Below are 6,450 nucleotides of genomic sequence, written 5' to 3'. Positions count from 1 at the left end.
CCAAATACGGGTGGATTTACCCCCTCTCTGGCAAGGCTGTTTCTCCCATGACCAGCAGTACCTGGGGGAAGGAGGGTTTTTTTCCTGACACCCCTTGTGGGATGGAGGGCAGCAGGATTTGGGAGAACCCTTCCAGCCAAGGGGGAGTTTCTGGGCACTCAGGCAAAGATTTCAGCCTGGGACCTTCAAGTCCAGGGTGGCTGAAGACTATGAGATGCCTCCAATGTGTGGCTCACAAGGGACCTGAGTCACATCACAGCCACCCTTGAAACACCCTCGGAAGCAGATCCCGTAACATCTTGCCTGAATGAGACCTGCAGTATTTCTCTGCTTTTCTCCCTGCACTTAAAACTTTCTTTTTAGCTTCTCAGCACCGGGGAGTGCACCTAGGTGTAGGAGCACCCTACACCCAGACTTTCATTGTGTTGAAATAAACCAAGTCCCCAAGGTATTCACTGCAGCTGTCTGGATGGGCACAGGTGCGTCCTGGCCCTTCCTGTTCCTCCCAAGCATATGGCTGTGATAACACCCCTGCACACACTTCCTCGGCCAGGCACTTGGGGACAAGCAGGCAGCAGTGCTTATGGGAGTTCATCAGGACCATGCCTTCAGGATCGGCAAGGAGACCTGAGGCTCTTGTCACCCTGTTGGAGAGCAGCTGGCCGGTCAGAGGGCTGGAGGGAGGAGGGACAGGTCCCCTGGCTCGTGAGGTGAAGGTGCTGACGGGTGCCTGGGGCCAGGGCCCTGCTACCTCCTAGGCCCTCTCCCAGCTCCCGGGAAGCCACTGCAGGAGCAAGAAAATCCTGGAGAACAACCTTCCCCATGTTCCTGGGAGCCAATGACAGGGTCACTTCCATGTGAGAACATGACCATCCAGCAGCAGGCACATGACCCAGATATGGGCCTATAAGGTCAGTGCCACTTCAGTACCTGATAGACAAGAACCAGGCACATGGCTTCGATGCTGACTGTGAGGTCACTTCTGCCTCAGTACCTGATAGGCCATCAGCAGGCTCTTGGCTGGTGTAGGTCCCTGTGAAGTCACCTCTGCCTGTGCTGCTGTTAGGCCAGAAGCAGGTTAATGGCTTCACTGTTGTCTGTGAGGTCACTGATGCCTGAAGAAATGACAGGCCACTGGCAGGCACAGGGTCAGCAAAGTGGCTGTGATGTCATTCCAATATGAGAAGCTTATAGACCAACAGCAGGAAGATGGCTGTGAAATGTGTTGTGAGGCCACTTCTGCCTGAGCACCTGATAGGCAAGTAGCAGGAAGGCACTTGGGATGTTGATTGTGAGATCACTGCTGCTTCAGTACCTGATCTGCCAAAAGTGGGACATCGCTCTGATGCTGGGAGTGAGCTCACGTCCTTCTCTAGAGGTCATATGCCGTCAGCAGGCCCTTGCTTGCTGTCGGTTCATGTGAAGTCACCTCTGTCTGCTGCTGGTAGGCCAGAAGCAGGTTTATGGTTTGAGTGTAGGCTGTGAGGTCACTTCTGCCTGAGTCGTGGACAGGCCAGCAGCAGGAAGGGCATCAGCAAAGCAGCTGTGAGGTCACGTCAGCCTGAGCAGCTGAGCAGCAGCAACAGGACTGTGAAATGGCTGGTGAGGCCACTTCTGTCTCTGAAGATGACAGGCCAGAAAGGCGCTGGCCTTGCAGGGCTGTTCCCTGCTGGGCTGGGGCTCTCCAGGGAGGCCTGAGCCGCCCCCAGGCTGCGCTGGGCAGGGGGCTTGTGCTGGGATCCCACTGCCGTGGATCTAGAAGGGTGCCTGGAGTGCGTGGAATAGACTCATCACCAAGTTCATGCAAGCAGGGATTTGGATGGCTTCTTTGGGACTTTTTGGATCCTGATGTTATGGAAAATATTACGCTCGCCGGCCACCATAACAGGGCCTGACCCTAGGTTCCCGCTGAGGCAGAAGTTCAAAGTCAGATTGGAGAGAAATAACATTTAATGATACACGTGCGGTAATTACAGCTCGAGCTGGGTGCCTCCAAAGAGGGACCCCGAACAAAGAAATCCCTGGGCAATTATACCCTTACAATCTAAATTCCCCACCCCTTAAGCGATAGTTTGGACCAAAAGTAATAGTTAGGTCTGGGGTCTTCCCCTTCTTCCTTGGGCCCCTTCATTGTCTCTAGGCAGGCTGCTTCTTATCTTCAAGGTTGGCTACTCCTGCTGTCAGAGTAAGTTCTTTCTCTCTCCAGCTTGAACCAGCTCTGGGGCCCCCTTTTACTTATCTAGGTTAAATTTCACAGCCTGAGGCCTAAGGTTTCAGCAAATTTATCTGCTAATGCTAAGCAAGTTATGCTAAGCGATTAGTTCTAGACAGCTTCAGTCTGATATTCTCTAACACTGCCCTTGACCTTGTGTTTCCACTGCTCTGTCTATTAGACTATGGATGCAATCTCAGTAATCTCTCACATATTTCCACATGCCCTGATTAATCATTTCTAAAGTCATATTTGCATCAGACCATCTGGACATATGCATTTTCCCTTGTATCCCAGTCTTCCTCCTCCCCTTGCTCATTATCATTCAGGTACATCTCAGCTCTCCAGCTGCTGCTCTGAGCTGCTGGCAGTCTGAAGCTTGCCTCGTCTTTCAGCAGTCTCCTTGTCTCTTTAGCCAGCTCCTTTGTTCTGTTTCTTGTCTATCCTTTTCTATGTATCTGTGGAAAACATTTCAAGGAAGGTTATGTCTTGTGGGCAGTGGAGCTCACTGGAGGCAGCTTGGACTAAACATACAGTTGAGGAGTGTCTTGTATCTTTTATTCAACTGTTCCAAATTTTATTGTTGATTGTTTGCAATTAAGAGAAATTGTCTGTGCCTGTTTGCAGCTAGTTCTCAGAGGAAAGCAGGTGGGAATTGGTGCACCTGAGCTGTAACATTCAGCTACAGGCTTGAGTGGCAAAAGGTTCGATTTGAACAAGAGTGATCTAAGTCTCCAGTGGCTGATGAGGGAACTGTCAGGGCTGGGGAGGTGGGGAGGAAGGTTGTCCATACATGTCTCCTATCAGAAATACTGCTTTTCAGACGTGTCCTGACTTCATTAGGAGACACTGTGGGTCAGTATGAACTGGAGAATGTGGGTATCGCTTATTCTGAAAAGTCAAGAATAAAGAAAGCTTAACAAGCAGACATCTTTCTCTTTCAGGTGCTCACTGAAATCTGCCTAATTTCAAAACACTCCTGCAAACTTTCCAATTAGCCACACAAGAACTGACAAACTGAAGAAACTTATGGGAAGAGGCATGGCTCCTTAGGGGGTTTTGCATTTTAATGACCCCTCGGGTGTCTTTGGTGCTGAGCCCATGAACCTCAGATGCTGAGAGGAGACTGAAGCAACCTCTCAAGAAGTTCAAGTCAGAAGAAAATCCCAAGTTTCCTGGAGCATTAACAGGTCCCACTGAGGGCCATTATCAACAAAGGCTCCCCAGGGGCTGATTAGAGCAGAAAGTTGGAGGCCCTGATTGCAGGTAGGCAACGGCAATGTGAGGGTGGCTGTGATGCCAAGTCAGCCTTGATGTGTGTTATCAAGCAGAGTGACCAGGCACTGACAGCCAGCTCCTGGGAAGGGTGATGCTTTCCCTCACATGTTGCTCAGGGCTCTTCCTGGGGGCAGTGTGTGGGTGGGGGTGCACAATGCCGAGTGGAGGACCAGGATATGTCACCTCTTGGGCTCCCAAGGGACAAGGAGGTGGCAAGGCCACAGTGCTTTCTGGAAACAATGTCTTCTCATGGGCCTTGGTGGCAAAGAAAGACACCAGTCATAGCCAAGAGGACAAAACCTAGCTGTGTTGGGAGCTTTCAGCCTTGGCCGTGCCCTTGGCCATCTCCACCACAGATGTCCTATGCTTTCCCATTCCTGTTCCTGTTTCCCTGCAGACTGTACACACCCAAGCTGCTTCCCCATGTTGCTCTCACCCCGCGATCTCCCCACCTCTCCTGATGTCTTCCTGTCCTCACCTGTTTTTCCTTGAAACACCAAGCCAGGGGCTGATCACAGACTCCCTCTGGGTGACCTCTAGCACCACAGCACTACCCTTTGAGTGACATTTTCTTTTCCTAATGTCACAGCTAAACCCCGCAAGCTGTTCTTGGTGGCTTTTTCTCCTCCTCATGCTGTTTCTCCACACTAAGAAAAACTCCATTATCTCTGAAACCCCCCTTCAAGCAGTCACAGGCTCCTACTCTACGGCCCTTCGCCTCCACTTCAGCAGCATAAAGAAGCCCAGGTCCCTCAACCTCTCCTTATGGACAGGATTATTCCTGCCTAGCTGCAGGACTTGCAACTTCTCTTGTAAATCTTCATGAGGGATCTGTTGTGTGAATCACCCGAGTTTCTCAAGGACTTCAGGACTGAAGGTCCTTAATGTCAAATGAAAAAACAAAGAAACAAACAAACAAAACAACACCAATAGGTTAAGCAGAAGTGGGCTGATTGTAGGAGAAGGGATCAGGGTGGTAAAAGAGGGAAATTAAAAGTGAAGCAAAGGATTGATCAGGGCTGTCTTGGGGATTCCTCGCAAGAAGCCCTGCATCTGAATAATTCTGACTCGAGGAGGACAAGAAAGCTGGCCTACTTCCACTGTCACAGGGCACCTGCGTGCTTTCCCTGACATCAACAAGAGAAGATTGAGAGTGGGAAGAATTACGCATGCCTTCAGGGTGGAAGTGACCTCAGGAGGTCTCTAGGCCAATCTGCTTGCTCACAGCAGGGTCAGCTCTGGGGTCAGAGCAGGTTGCTCTGGGCTTCATCCAGTGTGGTCTTGGAAACCTCCAAGGGAGGAGACTGCACAGCCTCTCTGGACAACCACTTCCAATGCTTGACCATCCTCCTAGTGGAAAAGATTTTCCTTGTCTTGCACAAACGTCTCTTCTTCCAACTTATACCCATTGTCTCTTGTCCTCCCACCATGCACCCTGGTGAAGAGCCTGGCTCTATCTTCTTGATGACCTCCTCGTAGCCATTGGAAGGCTGCTATGAGATCCCTGCAAAGCCATCTCTTCCACAACTTGAACAAGCCCCATTTCCTCACACAGCAAGTGCTTCAGCTCCCTGACTATTGTGAGGGCCCTCAGCCAAATTTGCTCCCAGTTATCAACCTCTTTCTTGTTCTGGGAACCCAAACCTGCATGCAGTGTTCTACGTGTGGTCTAATGAATACTGAATAGAAGGCAATCTCTATTTCCCTTGACCTCCTGGCTGTGCTCCTGGTCACACAGCCCACGATGCTTCTGGCCTTCTTTGCTGCCAGGGAATGCTGCTGGCTCATGGTTTGCCTCCTGTCCCCCAGCACCCTCACATCCTTTTCCACAGAGCTGTTCCCCAGGCACTCAGGCCCCAGCCTGTAGCACTGCAGGGTGTTGGTTTATCGCACGTGCAAGACCTGGCATTTGTCCTTGTTGAATTTCATGAGGTTCCTGAAAGCCCTTTCGTCCTGCCTGTCTAGGTCCCTCTCAATGGCAGCCCTCAAGAATATGACTGGGACCCCCTGCCTCCAGTTTGGGGTCCTCAACAAGCATCTTGAGTATTGCCTCTTCCATGTCACAAATAAAGCTGTTGAACAGGACAGGTTCCTGGAGAGAGCCGTGGTGTTCTACTTCTCTCTGGCCTCCAAGAAGAGTACTACACATTCACCACTGCCCTCTGAACCTGATCATCCAACAAGTTCTTTAGCCAGCTGGTTGTCCACCCATCTAGGCGGTACATTTCTAAATTGTATTCCACAAGGATATTGTGGAAGACAGTGTCAAACACCTTGCTCAAATCATGTTGAAAGACATTTCCTGCTCTCCAACCACAAATAGAGCTATTTAATCCTAGGAGGCAATCAGGTTGGTGAGCCACAATTTACCCTGGGTAAATCCATGCTGCCTCTTCCCTACCACCTTCTTCTCCCTCATGTGCCCAGAAGTGAGCGGACTCACTCCATGACACACTCCTCAACCAATTGAGGCTGAATGGCCTGTAGTTCCCTGGGGTGCCCTCTGGGCCTTTTCTGAAGATGGATGTAACGTGTCCTTTTTGCAGTTATTGGGACCTCACTCCATCTCCACGACCTATCAAAGATGAGAGAGGGCAGCCTTGCTATGACAGCAGCCAGCTCTCTCAATGGCCTTGGATGAAGCTGTTGCAATCCCACTGACTTGCAGGGTTTGAGTTCTTGCAAGTCATCCCTCACTCAACCCTCATCCCCTGCTGTCTCTTTCTCTCCTCTGGAGCCCTGACTCTACGCACAACAGCCCAGGAGATTGTGTTGGTGAAGAATGAAGCCAAGAAGAAGGCCCTGAGCTCCTCAGACCTATCTGCATCTGCCATTAATGGAGCCCCTGGCCCATTCAGCAGTGAGCCCAGGTGTTCCTTGCTTATTCTTTCTCTGTTAGCGGAGTAGTAGCAGCTCTTCCTCGTGCCCTTGATGTCCCCTGCAAGTGTCTACCCTCTGGG

The sequence above is a fragment of the Apteryx mantelli genome, unplaced genomic scaffold (assembly GCF_036417845.1).
Source record: "Apteryx mantelli isolate bAptMan1 unplaced genomic scaffold, bAptMan1.hap1 HAP1_SCAFFOLD_20, whole genome shotgun sequence".
In the NCBI taxonomy this organism is placed as follows: Eukaryota; Metazoa; Chordata; class Aves; order Apterygiformes; family Apterygidae; genus Apteryx; species Apteryx mantelli.
This window is presented reverse-complemented; position numbering follows the sequence as displayed.